This window comes from Tachyglossus aculeatus, chromosome 5, assembly GCF_015852505.1.
Source record: "Tachyglossus aculeatus isolate mTacAcu1 chromosome 5, mTacAcu1.pri, whole genome shotgun sequence".
Classification (NCBI taxonomy): Eukaryota; Metazoa; Chordata; class Mammalia; order Monotremata; family Tachyglossidae; genus Tachyglossus; species Tachyglossus aculeatus.
Genome location: NC_052070.1, coordinates 13,791,060 through 13,818,483, shown reverse-complemented (window position 1 = coordinate 13,818,483; position 27,424 = coordinate 13,791,060). Strand labels below are relative to the sequence as shown.

The 27,424-nt window shown below is 42.3% G+C and overlaps 1 protein-coding gene and 1 non-coding gene across 4 annotated transcripts in view; both read left to right on the top strand.

Annotated features, from left to right (window-relative positions):
* DLGAP1 (DLG associated protein 1) overlaps positions 1–27,424 on the top strand; it is a 1,082,148-nt gene that overhangs the window by 349,102 nt on the left and 705,622 nt on the right. Inside the window, exon 1 of one of the 3 annotated variants that reach the window (XM_038747080.1) lies at positions 12,287–12,312. The exons of the other annotated variants lie outside the window; for them this stretch is intronic. The gene's annotated coding sequence lies outside the window, so the exon portion shown is untranslated. Of the gene's footprint in view, positions 1–12,286; positions 12,313–27,424 lie in introns of those variants that run through there. 3 annotated transcript variants of the gene reach the window in all.
* LOC119929206 lies at positions 4,645–4,782 on the top strand. The gene has a single exon (XR_005451342.1). It is a non-coding gene; the product is annotated as a small nucleolar RNA SNORA7 (small nucleolar RNA).

Genomic DNA, 27,424 nt, shown 5'->3' with positions numbered 1-27,424 from the left:
TACAGATGAGGGAACGGAGGCACAGAGAAGTCAAGTGACTTGCCCAAAGTCACACAGCTGACAATTGGTGGAGCCGGGATTTGAACCCTGACCTCTGACTCCAAAGCCCGTGCTCTTTCCACTGAGCCACGCTGCTTCTCATGCATCTCATGACTTGATAGACATGCTCTCTCATGACAAGGACTGTACAGTCTAGTGTTGATTCTCTTTCTTACTCCTTAACTGGTGCTTGGACTAGATAACCCTCTCAAACTGTGAGATTGAATGTAGCATCACTGTCACTCAGTGAGATTCACTTTATTCATCTCAGAAGGGGTAGATTCTGGGGATGTTGTGAAGGAAGAACGAACAAGATTTGGTGACAGGTTGGGTATAAAGATTGAAAGAGAGAGAGGAGTCAAGGATGAGTCCAAGGTTACAGTTAATAAAACAGGAAGATTCTGGTGTTGTCAACAGTGATGGGAAAGTGAGGGGGAGGAGAGGATTTGAGCAGGGAAATAAGCTCAGTTTGGGTCATGTAGAGAGTGAGGTATAAGTGGGATGTCAATCAATCAATCAATGATATTTATTGAGCTTTTGGTATGAACAGAGAGCACTGTACCAAGTGCTTGGGAGAGTATGGTGGAGTAAGTAGGCACAGTGTCAGCCATCAGTTGATTTAAAATCTAGTGAAGGAGGCAGATAAGAAATAAATTATTTACAAGCCTTACATCAAATGGAAACATAATCAGTCAACCACTCGATCATATTTATTGAGCCCTTACTGTGTGCAGAGCACTGTACTAAGCACTTGGGAGAGTACAATATCAGGCCTACAAGGAGCTCACAGTCTAGGAGAAAAGACGGACATTAATATAAATTAATGAATTACGGATGTGCGTATGAGTGGGGGCGAGGGAGGGGTGAAATTTGAGAGCAAATCCAAAGGCAAGAACGACTCAGAAAGAAGTGGGAGAAGAGGAAATGAGGGCTTAGTCAGGGAAGGCCTCCATGATGACATATCTATTCTATTTATTTTATTTTGTTAGTATGTTTGGTTTTGTTCTCTGTCTCCCCCTTTTAGACTGTGAGCCCACTGCTGGGTAGGGACTGTCTCTATATGTTGCCAACTTGTACTTCCCAAGCGCTTAGTACAGTGCTCTGCACACAGTAAGTACTCAATAAATACGATTGATGATGATGATGATTCATTCATTCATTCAATCGTATTTATTCACTCAATCGTATTTATTGAGCGCTTACTGTGTGCAGAGCACTGTACTAAGCACTTGGGAAGTACAAGTTGGGAACATATATAGACAGTCCCTACCCAACAGTGGGCTCACAGTCTAGAAGGGGGAGACAGGCAATAAAACAAAACAGATTAACAAAATAAAATAAATAGAATAAATACGTACAAGTAAAATAAAGAAATAGAGTAATAAATATGTACAAACATGTATACATATATGCAGGTGCTGTGGGGAGGGGAAGGAGGTAAGGTAGGGGGATGGGGAGGGGAAGGAGGGGGAGAGGAAGGAGGGGGTTCAGTCTGGGAAGGCCTCCTGAAGGAGGTGAGCTCTCAGTAGGGCTTTGAAGGAAGAAAGAGAGCTAGCTTGGCGGATATGCAGAGGGAGGGCATTCCAGGCCAGCGGGAGGACGTGGGCCGGGGGTCGACGGTGGGACAGGTGAGAACGAGGCAAAGTGAGGAAGTTAGCCGCAGAGGAGCAGAGGGTGCGGGTTGGGCTGGAGAAGGAAAGAAGGGAGGTGAGGTAGGAGGGGGCGAGGGGATGGACAGCCTTGAAGCCGAGATTGAGGAGTTTTTGCCTGATGCGATGCCTGATGATGCTGGTATTTGTTAAGTGCTTACTATGTGTAAGGCACTGTTCGAAGCGCTGGGGGGTGGGGGATACAAGGTGATCAGGTTGTCCCAAGTGGGGCTTACAGTCATCATCCACATTTTACAGATGAGGGGACTGAGGCACAGAGAACTGAAGTGACTTGTCCAAAATCACATAGCTGACAAGTGGCGGAGCCGGGTTTAGAACCTGTGATCTTTGACTCCCAAGCCTGGGCTCTTTCCACTGAGCCACGCTGCACATGAGATCCCAGATGCAGTCAACCCCCAAACATTAAGGCAATGCTCATTATAATGCAGCTGAAGCAGAGAAGCAAACAGTATGGAACAAGCGCAAGTAAGACACAAAGCAGCAGACAGCCAGGTGTGTGAAAATAAAGGGTAAATGTGCCCTTCCCCGATTAGTTTCATCATCATCATCAATCGTATTTATTGAGCACTTACTGTGTGCAGAGCACTGTACTAAGCGCTTGGGAAGTACAAGTTGGCAACATATAGAGACAGTCCCTACTCAACAGTGGGCTCACAGTCACCCTCCCACCGAAACTGTTTCCTTCCCTATTGCCTCATCTATGCACTTGAGTCCTTTTCCACTAAGCACTTAACAATGATAATAATAATAGTTATGGTATTTGTTAAGCACTGATTATATGCCAAGCACTATAATAAGTGCTGGGGTAGATACAAGGTGATTGGGTTGGACACAGTCCCTGTCCCGCATGGGGCTCACAGTCTTAATCCCCATTTTACAGATGAAGTAAATGAGACCCAGAGAAATGAAGTGACCTGCCCCAGGTAACCCAGCAGATAAGTGGTGGAGCCGGGATTATTAATAATAATAATGATAATGGCATTTATTAAGCACTTACTACATGCAAAGCACTGTTCCAAGCACTGGGGAGGTTACAAGGTGATCAGGTTGTCCCACGGGGAGCTCACAGTCAATCCCCATTTTACAAATGTGGTAACTGAGGCACAGAGAAGTGAAGTGACTTGCCCAAAGCCACACAGCTGACAAGTGGCGGAGCTGAGATTTGAACCCATGACCACTGACTCCAAAGCCCGTGCTCTTTCCACTGAGCCTTGCTGCTTCTCTGGGATTAAAACCCAGGCCCATGCTCTAATCACTAGGCCATGCTGCTTCCTCAGGCACTAAAGTACTCACCCCACTCTCTCTCCCCACAGCATCTTTGCTTTGCTCCAGAGCATGGGCTTTGGAGTCAGAGGTGATGGGTTCAAATCCCGGCTCCACCAACTGTCAGCTGTGTGACTTTGGGCAAGTTGCTTAATCAGTCAACCAATCGTATTTATTGAGCACTTACTTTGTGCAGAGCACTGTACTAAGCGCTTGGGAAGTACAAGTTGGCAACATATAGAGACAGTCCCTACCCAACAGTGGGCTAAAAGATTAACTTCTCTGTGCCTCAGTTACCTCATCTGTAAAATGGGAGTTAAAACTGTGAGCCCCCAGTGGGACAACCTGATCACCTCGTAACCTCTCTAGTGCTTAGAACAATGCTTGGCACATAGTAAGCGCTTAACAAATACCATTATTATTATTATTATCACTTTCCTTCACCTGTCTTTTTTGTTGTTGTTGTTGTATTTCTATCCCTAACAAGATTGTCCCTAAAGGGAAGGGATCATGTTTACCAACTGTTTTGTGTGGTCCCAAGAGTTTTGTACAGTCCCTGGGTGCACAAATCGCCCAAGCTGTGTCTGATTGTATGATGGCCATCTTTGTCGGCTCCTACCTGGTCTTCTGTCACCCAGTCGAAAGGGTCAATTTACAACATAGTTATGAGCTATATCCTCCGATTGATTCCTGAGCCACATTCCCTGATTAGTTCCCCTCAGCAGGATCTGAAACTTTACTATCACCACCCCCAAGAGATGGAGAGAATGTCACCCCCAAGAGATGGAGAGAATGTTTCTGAAAAATCGCAATCAGTATCCTTCTCCTTTTAGACTGTGAGCCCACTGTTGGGTAGGGACTGTCTCTATATGTTGCCAACTTGTACTTCCCAAGCGCTTAGTACAGTGCTCTGCACACAGTAAGTGCTCAATAAATACGAATGATTGATTCTCCATCCCCAGCCCCACCGCTCCAGCTTTTCAGGATGCAGAGCTATGAAGGGGGGCAGAGAAGAAGTAGAGGGGGTCCAGGAGGGTTAGAAGCCTGACTCACCAAACGCTCCACTTTCCTCTTCCCCACCTCCACCCGCTTGTTACTATACCCGGAGCGGGCAGGGATTGTTTCTCTTTATTGCTGAATTGTACTTTCCAAGCACTTAGTTCAGTGCTCTGCACACAGAAAGCGCTCAATCAATACAACTGAATGAATGAATGAATAGGCTGATGGCGTTGTAATTTAAACCACTTAGAAAATGAAGTGGTGAGAACTGCAAAGCTCAAGCTATTATCTTGGAGGACTTGGACAGATAAATAGGTTGTAGTTCAAAAGGGCACTACTCCATGGAACCCAATGCTCTGCACAGATTAAGCACTCGATAAGTACTATTGATTGGTTGAAAAATTACTGAACCGTGTTCTCTCTGGAACGTGCAGTCAGAATGAACGTTATGGGGGAATTTGAGGAGGCCGCAAATCAGAACGGAGAAATGAGCTGAGATATTGAATTTGGTCGGACCAGCCACTAAATGCTTGGGAAAGTACAGGGCAATAGAGTTAGTACGCATGCTCCCTGCCCGTAAGGAACTTACAGACTGGAAGAGGAGCTTACAGTTTAGAGGGTAATTAAGGAAGCAAGCTGCCCTCAATGAAATAAACATAGTAGAAGGAGAATCTCCCTCTCAGGATGGCACCTGGAGAATTTCCAGTCCTCTACCAGGCTCGACAGTGGTAGGGAGAGTGAGGCAGAGGCCTACCCATTCCATTCCTAGCTTGGGCAGTGGCTAGCGAGTGGAAGGCAATCTGCTACAAGTCAAAACTCCCCTGTGCTGGGCAGCAGTGACATGGGAGTTGAGGGTGGAGACTCATTTTAACTGCGTGGAAGGAGGCAGTGATAAAGCACTTCTGTATTTCTACCAATAAAACTCTCTGGATCCACTACCAGAATGGTGGCAGATGGAGTGGTACACTAACCGCTGACCAAGGACAGCTCTCAATCAATCAATCAATCAATCAATTGTATTTATTGAGCGCTTACTGTGTGCAGAGCACTGTACTAAGCGCTTGGGAAGTACAAGCTGGCAACATATAGAGACAGTCCCTACCCAATAGTGGGCTCACAGTCTAGAAGGGGGAGACAGAGAACAAAACCAAACATACTAACAAAATAAAATAAATAGAATAGATAGGTACAAGTAAAATAAATAAATAAATAGAGTAATAGATACTCAGCTACTAGTCAGTCAGTAAGTGAGTTAGTTGGTGGTATTTATTGAGTGCTTACTGTATGCAGAGCTCACCTCTTCCAGGAGGCCTTCCCAGACTGAGCCCCCCTTTTCCTCTGCTCCCCCTCCCCTCCCCATCGCCCCGACTCCCTCCCTCTGCTCTACCCCCCCAACCCCACAGCACCTGCGTATATACATATTTATTATTCTATTTATTTTATTTAATTAATGATGTGTTTTATATATATATACATATATATATATAATTCTATTTATTTATAATATTGTTACTAATGCCGGTCTACTTGTTTTGTTCTGTTTTTTTGTCTGCTTCTCCCACCTTCTAGACTGTGAGACTGTTGTTGGGAAGGGATTGTCTCTATTGTGGAATTGTACTTTCCAAGCACTTAGCACAGTGCTCTGCACACAGTAAGCGCTCAACAAATGTGATTGAATGAATGAAGCACTTGGGAGAGCATCACACGACAAAAAATGGACACATCCCCTGCTCACAACGAGCTTAACAGTCTAGGGGGGAGACAGACATTAAAACAAATTAATTTCAGATATGGACATAAGTGTTGTTGGGCTTGGAGGGGAGATGAATAAAAGAGCAAGTCAGGGAGATGTAGAAGGAAGTGTGAGAAGAGGAATGGAGGGCTTTCATTCATTCATTCATTCAATCATATTTATTGAGCGCTTACTGTGTGCAGAGCACTGTACTAAGCGCTTGGGAAATACAAGCTGGCAACATATAGTGACGGCCCTACCCAACAGTGGGCTCAAAGTCTAGTCAGGGAAGACCTCATGAAGGAGATGTGCCTTTAATAAGGCTTTGAAGAAGGGGGTGTGGAAGGGTAACCTTAATAATAATAATAATAATGATGGCATTTATTAAATGCTTACTATGTGCAAAGCACTGTTCTAAGTGCTGGGGAGATTACAAGGTGATCAGGTTATCCCACGGAGGGTTCACAGTCTTCATCCCCATTTTACAGATGAGGTAACTGAGGCACAGAGAAGTGAAGTGACTTGCCCAAAGTAACACAGCTGACAATTGGCAGAGCAGGGCTTTGAACCCCTGACTTCAGACTCCAAAGCCCGGGCTCTTTCCACTGAGCCACGCTGCACATGAGATCCCAGACGCTGCCTCGCTGCTTCTCATAGGACTTTCTGTCCTCTATAAGGAGGGAGGGCATTCCAGGGGAGAGACAGGATGCTGGGGAGAAGTCGATGGCAAAATAGATGAGATGGAGGTACAGTGAGAAGATTAGCTTTAGAAGAGTGAAGTGTGAGGGCTGGGTTGTAGTAGGAGAATAGGGAGGTGAAGTAGGAGGAGGTAAGGTGATTGACTGCTTTAAAGGAATCGAGTGGGAATCCAATTCTTCCGGCAGTCAAAGGCAGGCCTCTCTTGAGTCATGCTTGACTTGTATGTGATGTGGGATCTGCAGTAGCTGGGGACTTGGTTAAACGAAGGAGAAGACAATAATGCTATACTCCCGATGAAAACCGGGGGTGAGTCGCTGAGGACGGCCCAGCACGGAGCACTGCCGTCAGGAAAAGATTAGCTCTTTTCAAGCAAAAGCTTTGTAAGAAATCCCAGACAAAGCAGTGAAAGGGAAAACAGCACCAGGTGCTGAAATTATTAAGCAGGACAATGCAACAAGGGACAGATTCTTGGCATGCATAGTGTGGTTGGGAGTGTATTCCTGCTTTGGCCTTTTCAGTCACATAGGTAGTCAGAGGCAAGGTTTTTTTAAAAGGCATTTGTTAAGAGCTCACTATCAATCAGTCAAGCAATCATTCGTAATTATTGAGCACTGACTGTGTGCAGAGCAAAGCACTCAATCACCTCGCCCCCTCCTACCTCACCTTGCTACTCTTCTACTATAACTAAATCTGCACACTTCGTTCCTCTAACGTAAATCTTCTCACTGTACCTCAGTCTCATCCATCTCACCACTGACCTCTCTCCCACATCCTGCTCCTGGCCTGGAATGCCCTTTCTCCACATATCCGACAGATAGTTACTCTCCCTGCATCAAAAGCCTTATCAAAGACCCATCTCAACCAAGAGGCCTTCATTGACTAAACCCTCTTGTTCTCTTCTCCCACTCCTTTCTGACTCACCTTATCTTGCTCCCTTTATTTACGCTGCTTCACAGCCCCACAGCACTGTAATTTTTTTTATCTATATCAATGCCTGTATCCCCCTGTAGACTGTAAGCTCGTTGTGGGCAGGGAATGTAATAATAATGATAGCATTTATTAAGCACTTTGTGCAAAGCACTGTTCTAAGCACTGGGGAGGTTACAAGGTGATCAGGTTGTCCCATGGGGGGCTCACAGTCTTAATCCCCGTTTTACAGATGAGGTAACTGAGGCCCAGAGGAGTTAAGTGACTTGCCCAAAGTCACCCAGCTGGCAATTAGCAGAGCCGGGATTTGAACCCATGACCTCTGACTTCAAGGCCCGTGATCTTTCCACTGACCCACGCTGCACATTGCTCATTGTTGTACTGTACTTTCCCAAGGGCTTAGTACAGTACTCTGCACACAGTAAGTGCTCAATAAATACAACTGACTGACTGGCTACAATATAATAGGGTTTAGTATATGCACTTCCTGCTTACAATGAGTTTATATCCTGGAGGGGAAGACAGACATTGTTCTAGATAAATACATAATGGATGCATACAAAAGTGCTGTGGGGCTGTGGGTGGGGTGAATAAAGGGGGCAAATACAAATATAAGGGTATTACAGAGGGAGTGGGAGAAGAGGAAATGAAGGCCCAGGAGGGGAAAACCAGTATGGCTCAGTGGAAAGAGCACGGGCTTTGGAGTCAGAGGTCATGTGTTCAAATCCCGGCTCTACCACTTGTCAGCTGTGTGATTTCGGGCATGTCACTCAACTTCTCTGTGTCTCAGTTACCTCATCTGTAAAATGGGGATTAAGACTGTGAGCCCCACGTGGGACAATCTGATCACCTTGTAACCTCCCCAGTGCTTAGAACAGTGCTTTGCACATAGTAAGTGCTTACTAAATGCCATTATTATTATTATTATTATTATTATTAAGACCACTTGGAAGAGATGTGCCTTCAAATCTGGCTTTGAAGGTGCAGAGAATGATAGTCTGTTGAATATGAAGAGAGAGGGTGGTCCAGGCCAAAGGCAGGACATGGGTGAGAGTTTGGCAGCGAAATAATTGAGACTGAGGTACATTGAGTAGGTTGCTATGAGAGGGTTGGGTAAGATAGGAGGGGGCAAAGTGATTGAGTGATACTATGGGCCACCATACTATGCTCTGCGCACAGTAAGTGCGCAATAAATACGACTGAATGAATGAATGGGCCAGGCAGTGTATTAAGACATGCTATTCAGGTTGGACCCAATCCGTGTTCCACATGGAGCTCAGTGTCTTAAAATCTCCATTTTACAGATGAAGAAACCGAGGCACAGAAAAGTTAAATAACTTGTCCAAGGTCACCAGCAGACAAGTGGTGGATTCGGGATTAGAACCCAGGTCCTTTTGTCTCCCAGGTTCATTCCATTTCCACTGTTGCTTCACTTTCTTACGTGCCATCTCTGAATGTAAATAGTGGAATAGTGATTCTTAGTAGTAGTGGAGAGAATATGTTCCTGATAAAGCTTTCTCTTTTAGAAGGTAGACTGAACTTGAGGTACTGCTCACTAGAAAACATGTGTCAAAACCTTCCTTTTTAATATATTATGTAAAAGGTTCACCCGTAATTGTCAAAGGAAGATAACTATTTTTCTCTTATTTATCTAATCATCAAATCACAGTGTTTCAGGCAGAGACTAGAATACCTGGTAATGTTTTTATTGACTATAGAGCTAAATGTAAAAAGGGAAGGAGATGTTTCAAATAAGCCCCCAGGAGATTCCACATGCAAGATCTTTTTGGAACTGGCTTAAACTAATGTTATCCTAGACTTCAGTGGGAGTGAGATTCCAGTATATTTATTAAAGGGAATCGGGAAGCTTCTTTGATAATTTTTAAATACAATCTTTCAATTTATTTTAGCATCCTCTACAGCTTGTAACAACTCTCATCATCCTCACCTCAGGTCAGAGCAATGTACTGTGAACAGAAGCGTAACAACTTAACACAATATTTGAGTGTGAACACTCTAGTCAGGGCTGTGGAGTTTGCATATGCACATCAACCGCATACCTTGAATCCATTTGTAGATTTACTCTAGAAATTGCCTCTGTCTGGGTTTTTTAGGTCCCGGTCTGGGATTATTTGTGTGGCTGAAGATGCTTTTTTAAATTTTTGTTATGGTATTTGTGAAGTGCTTACTATGAGCCAGGCACTGTTCTAAGTACTGGGCTAGATACAAACTAATCAGGTCGAACCTAGCTCCTGTCCTGCATGGGGCTCCCAATCTCAATCCCCATTTTTTACAGATGAGGTAACTGAGGTCCAGAAGTGACTTACCCAAGGTCACACAGCAGACAAGTGGCGGAGCAGGAATTAGAACCCAGGTCATTCAGACTCCCGGGCCTGTGGTCTAACCTCTCGGCATGCTGCTTCTCCTATTCTCCAAGGCTGCCCTTATTAATTTAATGCATTATTGAAGAGTAAATATCTGCTTGTCTCAGACTTTCCTCTCAGTGGAAATCCCAGTCACTGGCCAGTAATTTCTCCTAGGAATATGTTGCAAAGAGGTAGCACAACTTTAATTGTTCAAATCTAATTTCAGATCTGATAATGTGACTGAACCTTCCTTGAAGTTTAACTAGAAGCACTCTAAGCTTTTTTTTTCTGTACCAGTTTGTCTTTACATACGCTGGTTATAATACTCTAAAAATAGGTACCTAGTAGAATATTATTATCTTTCTGCGTGGGAATTATGCACATACTGTACTGCAACTCTCTGTTATGAGATGAGAATATACGCTGCGGTCTTTTTTTTTTTTTTACTGTGAATGCCTTCTTTAAAAAACAAAAACACGTGGACAGACTTTGGGTTAAAGAATATGTAGAATTCCTAGTTGCTGCAAGCAGAACTAGGGGACAGATTTCATTTTTAGGAGTGATTTAGAGTCGGCAATTCAGGAAGAGAACTATTTCACAAACAATCCTGACAAAATCTATTCTGCACCATTTAATGCTTAACCTTGAGGAGTATAATGATCTCGTGGAAAGAGCATGGCTATTGGAGTCACAGAATCCGGGCTTTAATCCTGATTCTTCCAATTGTCTGCTGTATGACATTGGGTAAATCCCTGAACTTCTCTGTGCCTCAGTTACCTCATCTGTAAAATAGGGATTTGATCTTCCCCTCTCTTACTTGGACTGTGAGGCCCATGTGGGACAGGGGCTGTGTCCAATCCAGTAGAAGACCTCTTAGCACATAGTAAGCACTTCTAGTCTTCTAGATGTGAGCCCGTTCAATCATTCATTCATTCATTCAATCATTTATTGAGCACTTACTGTGTGCAGAGCACTGTACTAAGCGCTTGGGAAGTACAGGTTGGCAACATATAGAGACGGTCCCTACCCAACAGTGGGCTCACAGTCTAGAAAGGGTTGGGTAGGGACCATCTCTGTATGTTGCCGACTTGTACTTCCCAAGCACTTAGTACAGTGCTCTACATACAGTAAGCGCTCAATAAATACGATTGAATGAATGAACAAATACAATTAAAAACACACATTTATTTCTGTATCATCCCTTTATATGTAAGACAAATGTGGCTTAGGTCCTGGTAGCATAACCACTGCCCAATTTCAGAAGAGCAAGCATGTGAGGAAAAAAAGGAAGACAAGAAGGGGAAAATAAAGTTGCTGACATCAGAGCCTTGGGGAAGTATCCAGGACTGGGAGTCAAAAGGACCTGGCTCTTAATCCCGGCTCCCCTACTTGTCTCTCGTGTAACCTTGGGCAAGTCACTTCACTTCCCTCTGCCTGTTACCTGTTGCCTGTTAAGACTTGTGAGCCCCTGTAATCCAACTTGATTAGCTTGTACCTACCCCAGCACTTAGTACAGTGTCCGACACATAGTAAACACTTAACCAATACCATAAAAATTCCAGCTAGAGAACGAAAGGAGTCTAGAAAAGGGAAAAGCAAAGGTTGTTGACTCTCCCAGGACCAACTCCATTCCTAAGGATTCCCAGCTGTGAGGATCCAGATGTTCACATAACATACGTAGTCACCTTGAGGCATCGTCGTTCAGGAAGAGGTGCCCATTATCTATTGATTGATCAATTGATCGATCAATCGATGGTATTTATTGAGTACTTACTGTATGCAGAGCACTGTTCTAAGCCCTTGGAAAAGTACAATACAACAGATATTGGTGGACACAGTCCCTGTCCACAAGGAAATGAAATGATTTTTTAGGATGCCTTCTCTGATTAGTAGTTCTTCATTTCCCTCTCCCTTCTGTGTCATCTGTTCACTTGCCTCTTCCACTTTGAGCACTTGCTATTCACCCCACCCTCAGCCCCACAGCAACTGAGTACATATCCATTATTTATTTATATTAATGTGTTTCCACTCTAAACCGTAAGCTCCCTGTGGGCAGAAAATGTCTATCAACTCTGCTGCATTGCACTCTCCCACAATACTCTGCACTCAAATAGCACTCAATCAATACAATTGATTTATTATTCGATCAATTCTTTACCAAGCCACCATCCACCAGAAAAATGGCTTATGATAATGTGGATTAATCTTCTGATTTAAGAAGCAGCATGGCTTAGCGGAAAGAGCACGGGTTTGGGAGTCAGAGGACGTGGGTTCTAATCTCGGCTCCACCACTTGTCTGATGTGTGACCTTGGGCAAGCCACTTCACTTCTCTGTGCCTCAATTACTTCATCTGTAAAATGGGGATTAAGACTTTAAGCCCCTCGTGGACCACCTAACTACCCTGCCAGCACTTAGAAAAGTGCTTGGCACATAGTAAGCACTTAATAAATACCATTATTACTATTTAGCCATCCATCCTCTAATTCTGATACCCTCTCTCCCTCCTTATTCTGCCTACCTCTGCCCACCTTTTTTCTCTATAGGACACCCCTCTTCATGATGAGATGGAGACTAATTAGGGGCCAGCCTTGGCTTCCCCCGGATGGTCGTCTTTAGGTGAGCCTGTGTGCAGCTATTGATTCTCCTTCAAAATTTAGGGGGTCACTGGGTGTTTGGTTTGGTAGTGGTTCCAAGCAGTTTTTGAAGAAATCTAGATCCTGTAGCTCTCTCAGAACTCTAGCTTCCACTGTTGCCACTAAGGAATTATCCAATACCCCTCTCTAAGACTGTAAAGTCACTGTGGGCAGGGAATGTCACTTTTTTTTTTGCAGTGTACTTTCCCAAGTGCTTAGTACAGTGCTCTGCACACAGTGAGCACTCTCTAAATATGATTTAATGTATGAATGAATGAAGACACCTCTCCTCCAGGAAGCCTTCCATGACTAAGCCCTCCTCTCCTCTTCTTCCACGCCCTTCTGCGTCACCCTGACTTGCTCCCTTCATTCATTCCCCCTCCCAGCCCACAGCGCTTATCTATGTATCTGAAATTTATTTATTTATTCATTTATTTCCATATGTTAATGTCTGTTTCCCCCTCTAGACTGTGAGTCATTGTGGGAAGCTCACAGTCTGTGTGTCTATTTGTTATCATGCTGTACTCTCCCACTTAGTTCAGTGCTTTGCACACAGTAAGCGCTCAATAAATACAATTGAATAAATGACTATAAGCGTGCACAGTCTGAGGGAGAGGAAGAACAAGCTATCTGCTTGTAAAGTAAGACATTCTAGGCCCTGTGGAAGTCCAGACTTGACAGTCCGAGAGTGAACTCGGCTTCTGTGTCTGAAATCTCCATCAAAACTTTGGTATCCCTGGAAATTACTGCTGGTTTTTCTTCCAAGTTTCAACTGGAGACATCCTGACCTTTTCAGCTTCCTTTTTCTGTGAGCAATGTACTTGTTAGCCTCTAACAACTCTTTATTTGTTAGCCTTTGTACCGTTTTACTAGAAACTCATTGTTGACTACTGAGATTGCTCTTCGGAAAGAATTGCTACTGGCAGGAGTAGTTGTATTTTTATTCCTGGCTTTCTTTTTGAGTTTGTATTAGTCAATACCACCTGAATTGAGCTCTGAATATAGTTATCTTAGAGCTATATCTCTGTACATATGTATATGTACAGTGTACATATACAGTGTATATGTATCCTGTATATATGTATATATGTTTGTACATATTTATTACTGTATTTATTTATTTTACTTGTACATATCTATTCTATTTATTTTATTTTGTTAGTATGTTTGGTTTTGTTTCCCCCTTTTAGACTGTGAGCCCACTGTTGGGTAGGGACTGTCTGTATATGTTGCCAATTTGTACTTCCTAAGTGCTTAGTACAGTGCTCTGCACACAGTAAGGGCTCAATAAATATGATTGATGATGATGATGATGATGTACATGGTGCCTTAAGAATAATAATAATAATCATCATGGTATTTATTAAGTGCTTCCTATGTGCCAAGCACTGTTCTAAGCACTGAGGTAGATACAAGGTTATCAGATTGTCCCACGTGGGGCTCAGACTTTTAATCCCCATTTTACAGATGAGGTACCTGAGGCACAGAGAAGTTAAGTGTCCTGCCCAAGGTTACACAGCAGACAAGTGGTGGAGTCTGGATTAGAATCCACATCCTCTGACTCCCAAGCCCAAGCCCTTTCCACTAAGCCACGCTGCTTCTCTAAAATGATGGTATTTGTTAAGTGCTTACTATGTGCCAAACAGTGTTCTAAGCACTGGGGAGATGCAAGGTAATGAGGTTGTCCCACATGGGGCTCACAGTCTTCATCCCCATTTTACAGATGAGGTAACTGAGGCCCAGAGAAGTGACTTGCCCAAAGTCACACAGCTGACAAGTGGCAGAACCGGGATTAGAACCCACAACCTCTAACTCCGAAGCGTGGTCTCTTGCCACTGAGCCACGCTATATGCTACTAGTTCCTCGCCTAAGAAGATATCTTAAATCAGGCAACTACAACAAGCATAATAAAAGATTAGGCACTAGGGATTCATTCAATCAATCGTATTTATTGAGCGCTTACTGTGTGCAGAGCACTGTGCTAAGCACTTGGGAAGTACAAGTTGGCAATATATAGAGACGGTCCCTACCCAACAGTGAGCTCACAGTCTAGAAGGGGGAGCACTAGGGATAGGGCATCTAGAATTAGAGATGACCTTCATACATTGAAAGTGATGGAAAAAGTAGATTTTTCAAGGAGAAAAGTGTATGACCGCCATAAATAGACTAATGATTTGGACTGCCAAATGTCCCTTACATCAGTAATCTCGTTGTGGGCAGGTAACGTGCCTACCAACTGTTGTATCACACTCTCTCAAGCACTTAGTACAATGCTCAGCACACAGTAAGCATGCAATAAATTCCCTTGATGATGATCTTTAAATGTTCTCAAAGCACAAACAATTTTTCTCAGTATCCTGTTAAGTTGTTCCCAAATTTTCTGCCCATTTTACAGAACATAAAGTGGGAGATTTAAAAAAAACAGAAAAGCTTTCATTAATCATGGAGAAGAAGCGTAGCTCAGTGGAAAGAACACAGGCTTGGGAGTCAGAGGTCATGGGTTCAAATTCTGGCTCCGCTGCTTGTCAGCTGAGTGACTTTGGGAAAGTCACTTAACTTCTCTGTGCCTCAGTTACCTCATCTGTAAAATGGGGATTAAGACTGGGAGCCCCACGGTGGAAAACCTGATCACCTTGTATTCTCCCCAGCGCTTAAAGCAGTGCTTTGCACATAGTAAGCGCTGAACAAATGCCATCATTAGTATTATTATTATTTACATTGCTTGGATTGTTTTCTAAATCCTGACTCCTGAACCAAAAGTGAAAGTACCCACAGGATCAAGTAAGGTTGGATAAATTATTGGGCACAGTGGTTTGCCCATTTGCTTGAATAGCTGGCCTAGTGGATAGGGCATGTGCCTGGGAGTTAGAAGGTCCTGGGTTTTAATTCCGGTTCTGCCACTTTTCTGCTGTGTGACCTTGGGCAAGTCATTTTACTTCTCTATACCTCAGGTCCCTTGTCTGGAAAATGGGGATTAAGTCTGTGAGCCCTACATGGGATAGAGACTGTGTCCACCCAATTATCTTATATCTACCCCATCACTTAGAACAGCGCCTTGCACCTAGTAAGCACTTAAATGCCATAATAATAATTATTATTATTATCGACTCGATTCAGTAGCCCACAGTAGATTCAAGGAGCTTTTATACTGGGGTGATAATGGTTTTTTTATAGACAATCTATCACCATGGCAATGTAACCTCACATTTGTCAATTTTATTTTAGGAAGTTTTAATTTTCATCCCCGTAGATATTCCAAATAGGGGTGCGGGGGGTTAAAAGAAACAGGCAGAACAATTTAGGGGGGAAATTAAGGTCCCCATACATAAGTAGGCTCCATAGCCCTAAGTAAATAGAAGCACCTCCAGGGTCCTAATGACCATCCTGTGTCTTTAGTCAGAATTCATTACAAGATGGACCATTAGTTGGATGAAGTAATGATCATGTTATTACTAATAATGATAATAATATTTACGATGATGCTATTTTTAAGAGCTTATCAGGTGACAAGAAATATGCTAAATCTTGGGGTAGATACAATGCAATCAGATCCGGACCAGTCCCTGACCCACACAGAATTCACCACCTAAGTATTTTATCCCCATTTTTCGAATGAGGAAACTGAGGAACGAAAGTTAAGTAACCTGCCCGAGGTCAAATAGACAACAAGTAGCAGACCCAGCATTAGAACCCAGGTATCCTGACACCCAGTCCCTCTCTCTTTCCACTAGGCTACACCGCTTCTCAGATTATCATCTCATGTTCGTAGATTCTGTTCAAAGGACTATGGGGTCGGCAGATGTCCAAATCATATTATTTGTTGTAAAGGGATTTCCTCCTTTTCCTTTTAAAACAGTGAGCGTTTACCACATCAGTATTTCCACCCAGTCGGAATGAATAATGTGATTTAAATAGAGACCAAAAGAAGAGATCTTTTATCCCTTTTGTTTCATTGAAGCAGGACTCATTTTTTTCCCTGAGAAGTCACTGCCTGGAAAATTTTTAATTAGCAGTGTATGCCATGGAGAAGTCAATGGCCACTGCCATTCTTGCGCTGAGGTCTTGCTCTCTGGTGGCATTGTCCACCTGATCCTTTCTCTTTCCTCTGTGAAAGCATGAAAATGGTCTCACGAATAGAGGTATTTGTGGAAAGAGAACAATGAGAAGTCTGAGGGGAATGTCATAGCTATATGACGAAGATTATCGGTAATAGTAATAAATAGTAGAAACGGTTTGGTATGTTAAGTGCTTATTAGGTGCCAAGTATTGTACTAAACACTGGGATAGATGCAAGACCATCAGATGAGACACAGTTCTTGACCCAAATGGGACTCAGTCTAATGAGGAGTGAGAACAGGAATATAATTCCCATTTTACAGATGAGAGAACTCAAGCACAGCAAAATTTATTTATTCATTCATCCAATTGTATTTATTGAGCACTTACCGTGTGCAGAGCACTGGACTAAGTGACTGGAAAGTACAATTCAGAAATAGAGACAATTCCTGCCCACACCCAGTTTATAGTCTAGAAAGGAGGAGACAGAAAGCAAAACAAGTAAACGGGCAATAATTATGATATCTGTTAAGTGCTTAAGATGTGCCAACCACTGTTCTAAGCACTGGGGTAGATACAAGGTAATAGGGTTGTCCCACGTGGGGCTCACAGTCTTTATCCCCATTTTACAGAAGAGATAACTGAGGCCCACTGAAGTTAAGTGTCTTGCCCAAGGTAATACAGCAAACAAGTGGCGGAGCCAGGATTATAACCTCTGACTCCCAAGCTCGTGTTCTTGACACTAAGCCACGTTGTTTCTCATTAAGTGACTTGCCCAGTCACATAGCAGGAAAGTGGTAGAGCTAGAATTAGAATCTAAGTTTACTGACTTCCAGTCCTGTTCTCTTTCCACTAGGCCATAATAATGATAATAATGACAATAATAATAATAATAATAATAACAGCATTAGTTAAACTCATTAGGTGCCATGTGCTAATACTATACACAGGGGTGGCTTATAAGCAAATCAGGATTTTGCTTATACAAGTCATACAAATCAGCTTTGTATGAATTTATTACTCTATTTTATTTGTGCATATTTATTCTATTTATTTTATTTTGTTAATATGTTTTGTTTTGTTCTCTGTCTCCCCCTTCTAGACTGTGAGCCCACTGTTGGGTAGGGACCGTCTCTATGTGTTGCCAACTGTCCTTCCCAAGCGCTTAGTACAGTGCTCTGCACACAGTAAGCACTCAATAAATACGATTGAATGAATGAATCAGGATGGACACAGTCCTTGTCCCATGTGGGGCTAACAGTCTCAATCCTTATTTTACAGATGAGACACAGTTCTTGATCCAAATGGGACTCAGTCTAATGAGGAGCAAGAACAGGAATATAATTCCCATTTTACAGATGAGAGAACTCAAGCACAACAAAATTCATTTATTCATTCATCCAATTGTATTTATTGAGCACTTACCATGTGCAGAGCACTGGACTTAATAACAATAAAGGTATTTGTTAACCCCTTACTATGTACCAGTCCCTGTTCTAAGCTCTGTGGTAGATATAAAATAAACAGGTTGGACACACTCCCTGTCCCACTCAAGGCTCACTGTCTTAATTCCCATTTTACAGATGAGGGAACTGAGGGCCAGAAAAGTGAAGTGACTTGCCCAAGGTCACACAGCAGACAAGTGGCAGAGTCAGGAATAGAATCCATGACCTTCTGAGTCCTGGTCACATGCTCTATCCATTAAGCCATGCTGCTTCTCTATCTTTTGAGTGTCTACTATGTGCCGAACACTGTACTAACCGTTTGGGAGAGTTCAATAGCATTAGTAGACACGATCCCTGCCTTTAAAAGATCTTAAAGACTACATTAATCAAAAAGGAGAGTAGCTGTCACATTTAGGAGAGATGGAAATCACAGAGCATTAGTAGAGGCTCTTAGAGACCATACTTCTAAGGGTCTCTCAGCTTAATCAGGCAAAGATGGGATTGTCAGGACTAAATGGGAAGCATCTTGGCAGAGTGGAAAATGTTCAGGCCTGGGCATTAGGGGAGCTGAGTTTCAATCCCAACTCTGCTACCTGTGTGCTGGGTGACCTTGGACGAGTGAATTAACTTCTCTGTGCCTCAGCTTCTTCGTCTATAGAAGGGGAATAAAATACCTGTTCTCTCTCCCTCTTAGAATGGGAGGCCCAGTTGGGACAGAGATTGTTTCTGATCTGGTTATAAGCTAGCTCCCCAACTGGTTAGTTCAGTCTCTGTTGTAAACAGAAAGCTCAACAAATACCACAATTCTTATTTTTATTGGGCAGAATACATGGAGTGGTGGAAAGTTACAATGGGAAAAGGCAAAGTTCATCATGGCCTCTTCTATATCCTAATTATTCATTCATTCATTCATTCAATCATATTTATTGAGCACTTACTGTGCACAAAGCACTGTACTAAGCACTTGGGAAGAACAAGTTGACAACATATAGAGATGGTCCCTACCCAACAGTGGGCTCACAGTCTAGAAGAAACAAATTCAATTATCAGTATTAATATTAATATTATTATTGTCTTACTACTCAGTCAATCGGTGGTATTTATTAAGCATATACTACGTGTAGAACACTGTACTAAGCTCTTGGAAGTGTACAACAGAATCAGCAGAAATGTTCGCTGATCATAAAGAGCTAACAGTCTATCCTATTCATAGTGGATAGAGCAGGGTCCTGGGAGCCAGAAGCTCCCAGCTCTGCCACTTGTCTGCCTGGGCAAGTCACTTAACTTCTCTGTGCCTCATTTACCTCATCTGGAAAATGGGGATTCAAAGTGTGAGCCCCATGGGGGACAACCTGATTACCTTGTATCTATCCCAGCACTTAGAACAGGGCTTGGCACATAGCAAGCACTGAACGAATGCCATAATTATTCGTTATTAATATTATAAGAACCAGCTAGAGATGTGTTCGAGAAACACGCAGCATAAAATGAGACGAAAATGCTAGAATGCTCAACAGTTAGAGGAAATAAGTTGGGTTAGATGTTTTTAAAAGGTAACAAGAAAGGGTCTTATAATTTGACCTTACCTGTCACCAGTGTGGAAAATTTCTCCTTGTAGTTCTTGCGAAGTGCCTGATGTAGTAGCGTAAGATTCGTTAAGAAGGAAAATGTCATACAACAGAAAAATGAGTTTTCCTCTTGTGTTCCGATGCATAATTTTATGTTGGAGGTAAACTGTTACTGCTTTTTGCCCCCTATACCTTCATAGTGAATTTGTCAATCAACTGTGAAATTAAAAAAATCTCCTTGTAGCAGTTGGATGCAGTTACTTAGCTTGGGTCTTATCAAAAAAGGTATAAATGCATCTCTGGTAGCATTTCAGTGAAAATCGAAAGCCTATTCCAAAGTTTTAGTGGCGAGTAGGTTTTGGGGAGGGGGGGAAATTGAACTCCTCCAGAATAACAAAGGCGATCCAGCTAGTTGATCTTCCAAAATAGCGGGGCCTTATTTTAGCACCCTATTTACTCAGGAGCACGGTCACAATGCACATGGAATACGAGTGTCACGGTGTCCCAGTAGAATGTGAAAATCCTGACCCTAAAAATAATATCCGCAAGTCAGATTGGTGAGTGCAAAGAAATACAGGCCGCTTTCACATGACGAGGTCTCAGGGAAAAGATGATTCAATTTTGAAGGTAGGTGCAGTTAGTTTTTCCCTTTCCAGTCAGCCTGTCTTTTTCTCCTTCTTGGTAAACAGGCTCAGGGGAATGACGATTGTCCAGATGATGAAGGCTTAGTTGGTGAGTGAGAAGATTCTCCCCCAAGAGCATTGTTCTGCACATAACATATTCCTAGTGGAAGCAGCGTGGCCCAGTGGAAAGAGCAGGGGTTTGGGAGTCAGAGGTCATGGATTCTAATCCCACTCTGCCACTTATTGGCTGTGTGACTTTGGGCAAGTCACTTAACTTCTCTGTGCCTCAGTTCCCTCATCTGTAAAATGAGGATTAAGATTGTGAGCCCCACACGGGACAACCTGATCACCTTGTATCCCCCCAGCACTTAGAACAGTGCTTTGCACATGGTAAGCACTTAACAAATGCCATCATTATTATTATTATCATTATTATTATCGATCAATCAATCAATTGTATTTATTGAGCGCTTACTGTGTGCAGAGCACTGTACTAAGCGCTTGGGAAGTACAAGTTGGCAACATATAGAAACAGTCCCTACCCAACAGTGGGCTCACAGTATAAAATATTATTATAAATATTATTATAAAGGGCACATGCCTGGGAGTCAGAGGACCTGCATTCTAATTCCAGCTTCACTGCTAGCCTGCTGTATGGCCTTGGGAAAGTCACTTAACTTCTCTATGCCTCTGTTTCCTCAGTTGGTAAAATGGGGATTCAATATCTGCTTTCTCTTACATTCAAGTTTATGAGCCCCGTGTGGGACAGAGAGGGTGTCCAACCTGATTATCTTGTATCTACCTCAGCACTTAGTACAGTGCTTGGCAAATAGTAAGCGATTAACAAATAATAATAATAATAATGGCATTTATTAAGCGCTTACTATGTGCAAAGCACTGTTCTAAGTGCTGGGGATTACAAGGTGATCAGGTTGTCCCACGAGGGGCTCACAGTCTTCATCCCCATTTTACAGATGAGGGAACTGAGGCCCAGAGAAGTTAAGTGACTTGCCCAAAGTCACACAGCTGACAACTGGTGGAGCTGGGATTTGAACCCATGACCTCTGACTCCAAAGCCCGGGCTCTTTCCTTTGAGCCACGCTGCTTCTCTAATTTCTGTAACAAATGTTACAGAAACTAAAGGCTCAATAAATACCATTAATTGATTGCTTGGTTCATCGAAGGCAAGTGGTGTGACCTAGTGGATGGCGCTCCAGCTGGGGCATCACTTGTCTGCTGTGTGACCTTGGACAAATCGCTTAACTTCTCTATGCTTCAATTATCTCTCCTGTAAAATGAGGATTAATTAACCTCACGTGGGACAGGGATTGTGTCCAACCTGATTTGCTTATATCTATCCCAATGCCAAGTACAGTGCTTTGTCACACAGTAAAGCTTAACAACTATCTCAGTCATTATTTACTGATATTATTATTGAAGTGCCATGCTGTGAACTCCCCATCATGATGAGGGATCAACTATCAGTGTCTCTAGATGAAGGAAAAGGACACAGGAAGTTTAAGTAAGCTCGTTGTGGGCAGGAAATGTGTCTATTGTTGTATCGTACTCTCCCAAGCGCTTAGTACAGTGCTTCACTTGCAGTAAGTGCTCAATAAATATGATTGAATGAATGAATAAAATAGAAAAAATTTGATAGACTAGCACCAGGGGCTATATCAATGCCAAACAAAGGTGACACCAGTCAGAGCCCCTACCTACCTGCTCTGCTTAATATCAAATTCATTCATTCATTCAATCACATATATTGAGCGCTTACTGTGCGCAGAGCACTGTACTAAGCGCTTGGGAAGTACAAGTTGGCAACATGTAGAGATGGTCCCTACCCAACAATGGGCTCACAGTCTAGAAGGGGGAGACAGACAACAAAACAGAACATGTGGACAGGTGTCAAGTCATCAGAATAAATAGAAGTAAAGCTAGATGCACATCATTAACAAAATCAATCAATCAATCGTATTTATTGAGCGCTTACTGTGTGCAGAGCACTGTATTAAGCGCTTAATGTGTCAGAAGTGGGATATGAACCCACGCCTCCATACGGAAATGGAATAGTAAATATGTACAAGTAAAATAAACAGAGTAATAAATCTGTACAAATGACATGTGGGCCCCAGGCACAGTGGATAGAGCATGGGCCTGTGAGTCTGAAGGTCATGAGTTCTAATCCCGCCTCCATCACATTTGCTGGGTGGCCTTGGGCAAATCATTTCACTCCCCTGTGCCTCATTTACCTCCTCTGCAAAATGGGGATTGCGACTGTGAGCCCCACATGGGACAGGGATGGTGTCCAACTCGATTTGCTTGTATCAACCCCAGTGATTAATACAGTACCTGGCGCATAATAAGTGCTGAAGAAATAGCATCATCATTATTATTTGTCTGTCCGCCCGAACCAAAGTCACGGTTGTCACCCGGACCTCAGCTGCACATTCATTCAGTGGTCTTCTGCAGAGCTGAATTGGGACATCATGAGCAGACAAATGCTTGGAAAGTACAGGGAAGACAAAAATTAAATGATACGATAAAGCCCTGGACTTGAAACACGGAAGCAGGAAAGAAACATGTCTAGCTGGTTAAAATGTAATGACTCTCCTTAATCAGAACAGAAACTTGTAGAAGATCATGAGAATGAACAAAATGATGTCTGGATCTGTGAGTAGCAAATAATCAGCCAGGAAGAGACAAATTTGGTGAAGCAGTGCGGCTTAATGGAGAGAGCCCAGGCCTGGGAGTTAGACAGACCTGGGTTCTAATCCAGACTTCTCCATTTGTCTGCTGGATGATCTTAGACAAGTCACTTAATTTCTCTGTACCCCTGTTCCCTCAGCTGTAAAATAGGGATTAAGACTGTGAGTCCCTTGTAGGACATGGACTGTGTCTAACTTGATTATCTTGTAACCCACCCCAGTACTTAGTACAGTTCCTCGCTGCTTAACAAACATAACAACAAAAAAAAATTGGACACAGGTGATGTGGTAGTGATCGTTAACTTATACTTGCCAGGCACACTTACAATTACCATTAAAATACACTTGGAGAAGGAGTGTGGTCCAGTGGAAAGAGCACCGGCATGGTGACAGAGGACCTGATTTGTAAACCTAGTCCTGCCACTTACCTGTTATGTGGCTTTGGGAAAGTCACTTCATTTCTTTGTGCCTCAGTTTCTCATCCTTAAAATGGGCATTCAATATCTCTTTTCCCTACAAAGACTTTGAGCCCCTTGAGGGAAAGAAACTCTGTCTGACCTGATTATCTTCTACCTTCATCAGTGCTTAGTATAGAGCTTGGCACATAATAAGTACTTAGCAAATACCACAGTTTTATTATTATTATTATTATTATTATTATTATTATTATTATTATTATTATGACACTTTGGTTTCTTCAGCTCCAAATGCAAATGCTGATAAAAATCTAATCACTGGGTCATCTTCAAACCCCAGGAACACCACCATATTTATTTGTACAATCACCTCTCTCATATAATTTCCCCTCAACCCCTGAATTTTTGAAGCAGAAATCAAAGATTTGCTTTTTCGTAGCACACCCCAGACATTGTAAACAGGGATAGCAGCATATGCTGGGATAGGAAGAGGAGAAGAGGCTGATTGGCTAGAAAAGTGTTCTTTAACATATGAGCACTCAAATAAGAAGAGTAGAATCAGTCAATTGTATATATTGACCTCTTATTGTGTGCAGAGCAGTGTACAGCGCTTAGAACAGTGCTTTGCATGCAGTAAGCACTTAATAAATGCCATTATTATTATTATAACTAAGAGCTTGGGAGAGTTACAATACAACAGAGTTGGTAGACACATTCCCTGCCCTCAGGAGCTTACAGTCTAGAGGGAAAGGTGTGGGAAGATGTCAATAAAACACTTAGTGTCAGTTGTAGGATACAATTGGGAAAACACAATAGACGTAAGCAATCCAGTTTCAAATTCCAGTTTACTTTCCTTTTCTTTCTCCCCTCCTCTTTTTTCTTTTTCCCTCATCCTCTCCTTTCAGCTATACTTAATTCCCTACATAATAGATCCTCCTCTGTTTTGAGGTTGCAAAGATTACACACAAAAAAAGGGCAGATAGGTGAGAAAATGCAATATACAATGTCAAGGTTTTAGAAAATGGAAAAGCACTTACTTGTTCTAAATTGCTGAAGACTGCAATATGTATAGAAGTTGTCTACACCTTATTCTGACTATTCATAATTTAATTAATGGAGACCTTGTGTCCTCCAAATGGAAATCTAATTATCTTTCAGGAGGGATAACTGTGAGAAATCAGCATATCTGGTACAATGTAAAGTTGTGTTTGCTGTGAGGCATTGGGACAAAATTGAAAAAAGCAGAGTATTTAGAAATATTAATTTTCTAACAATAAAAGATAATACGATTGCAAATCGACATTTGCTTTTGTACCAATTTAGAAGGTATACCAGATTCCAGATCAACGTTTTTGGGACCAGCTAAGTGGATACCGCGGACTCAAGTAGTTTCCACGCTGCAAACGGAAATACGTAAACTTAAAACTGAAATGTACTTCAGTTTTAAGTTTAGGCAGTCCATAAGTCAGTTCAATGTCACATTTACTGAACACGGTGTGAAGAGCACTGAACTAAGTGCTTGGCAGAGCATGACATAATGGAGCTGGCAGACCTCCTTAAGTAAGCACTTAATAAATTCCATCATTATTATTATTACTATTATGTTGACTTTTTTCTTTGTTATTTTACTAAATTTATTAAGTGCTTACTACAGGTTAAGTCCTATTCTAAGCATTGTGGTAGATATTAGATAATCACAGCTGGCACAGCTCCTGTCCCACAAAGCTTATGATCTAGGGAGGTAGCAGATATCCTCTCCCCATTTTAGAGATAAGGAAACTGAGTCACGGAACGGTTGAGTAAATCAGTCATTTGATCATATTTAATGAGTGCTTACTGTGTGCAGAGCACCATTCTGAGCACTTGGGAGAGTACAGTATAAGTGACTTGCCTCGGGCTCCACAGCAGACCAGTGGCAGATCAGGAAATCGAACCCAGGCCTTCGGCCTCCCTGTCTCACTCTCTTAACACACTGGCTCTTTCTGAGGACTCTGGAATTGAAAGGAGATGGGGTTAAATGTTGGGCACTTGACTTTGGAAGGAGAGAATAGAAAGAAAACAATTGGAAATTAGGAAAATGAGAACAAGGAGCTAAGTGGAGAATGCAGGAAATGAAACCTGTTAGAAAATGGAGCTAAGATGGAAGAAACTCTAAAGTGAGAACCAGGAGCTGGAATTGATTCAGTTATTCTAAGTTGCACAGGTGTTTCGGTGTAAGTTAAACAGACAGTTAAACAGAAAGGAAAGTGTATTCAGGGAAATTGTGACAAATCTAAAAGAAATATAAAATAGAGTAGATGGGTACTATCAGAATAATGCTTGGAATTTCCTCCAATATAAATGCTTTCCCCAAGCCTGGTCATTGGCCTGCTGTGTGACCTTGGGCATGTTGCCTAACCTCTATGGGCCTGTGTCTTCATGTCCCTTTTTCCTTCTTTGGTTAGAACCCTCTGAGGGACAGGGACCATGTCTGAATTATGTCAAATATATCCTAGCACAATGAAAAACATGAATAGTTCCTTTAAAACCTTTCAAATTTAACATTGAAGATGTTAATAGTCTATCTTCTAGTTACCTACCCACACCATTCCATTCATAGCTACCAGTTCCAATTAATCTTTGGTTTCAGAATTCTTCTTTATTTTAGTGAATAAAGCTATATTGGGCTGATTTTCAAACTCCCTAACTGATGATGACAAAGCATTATTTTAAGGTTTAAGATAACAACTTTCATTCATTTTTACATTAGTATTTCTAGTTTCAAATGTGGTCCTGGGTATCCCACTGGTTTTTTGGTTCAAAAACTGGAATGTTTCTTTCTGTGCCTTCGCACTCTTGCTTTACAGAACCAGCACTAAAACAGATTTGGCTTAGACTTTCCAAGAAATCTCTCCAATGGGGTCAGAACATCTCAGGAATTTTGATGTCTGAAGGAATTGGGTCTACTCTGTTTATGATGATGGTGGTATTTGTTAAGCACTTACTATATGCCAGCCACTGTACTAAGCGCTGGGGTGGACGCAAGCATAATCGGGATGGACAAAGGTATTGTTCACTTCTCATGTGGGACTCAGAGTCTCCATCCCCATTTTACAGATGAGGCCCCAGTGAAATGACCTGCCCAAGTCATATAGCAGACAAGTGACAGAGACAGGATTAGAACCCACGACCTTCCAACTCCCGGGCTCGTGCTCTATCCACTACGCCACGCTGCTCTCTGTTGTGTTGTAAACCTCGCTGACGCACTCACAGTGGGGAAGGGATGTTCTAATTTAGCATACGAACTTTCACAGTTTCTTTTGTAAATGAAAAATGGCACATTTGGCTTTCACGTAGAATATGCTTTTCCCTGAGGATTGTTGTCTAATTTTTTTTTGGTGAAGAAGCAGCTGTTTTCAGTTATGTTGTCTCTTCTGTTGCTATGGGGGAGAATCTTGTGGCGATGCCAGACTATAATTTCAGCATCCTCATGCTTTTGGTTGACATTTTTACTACATTTGAAGCACGCAGTCTTGGGCTGGTAAATTTATCAGCTATATAGGAATTCAAGTCAAAGAGTGTACAGTTTAGTTTTGAATTTACCGGTTCCATCATTAATGTTATGTACAATCAATCGATCAAACAATGGTATTGATTGAGTGCTTATTCTGTGCAGAGCTCTATCCTAATACAAAAAAGGAATTGTTTACTCTGATTAGGTATGGATCCAAGTTGTCACGGTAGCTACAAATTCTATTTATTCTGATGGTATTGACACCTGTCTACTTGTTTTGTTTTGTTGTCTGTCTCCCCTTTCTAGACTGAGCCCATTGTTGGGTAGGGACTGTTTCTATATGTTGCTGATTTGTACTTCCCAAGCGCTTAGTACAGTGCTCTGCACACAGTAAGCTCTCAATAAATGCGATTGAATGAATGAATGAATAAAAATGTTGGTATTTATTAAGCACTTCCTATGTACCAGGCACTGTTCTAAGCATTGGGTAGATACAAGATAATTGAGTTGGATACAGTCCCTGTCCCACAGAGGGCTCACAGTCTTAATTCCCATTATACAGTTGAGGAAACTGAGGCAAAGAGAAATGAAATGACTTGCCCAAGGTCACACAGCAGACAAGTGGTGGAGTTGGGATTACAATGTAGGCTGCTTTGATTCCCATGCCCGTGCTCTATCCCCCAGTAAAATAGACACGATCCACAATCAATCAATCAATCAATCAATCAATCGTATTTATTGAGTGCTTACTATGTGCAGAGCACTGTACTAAGCGCTTGGGAAGTA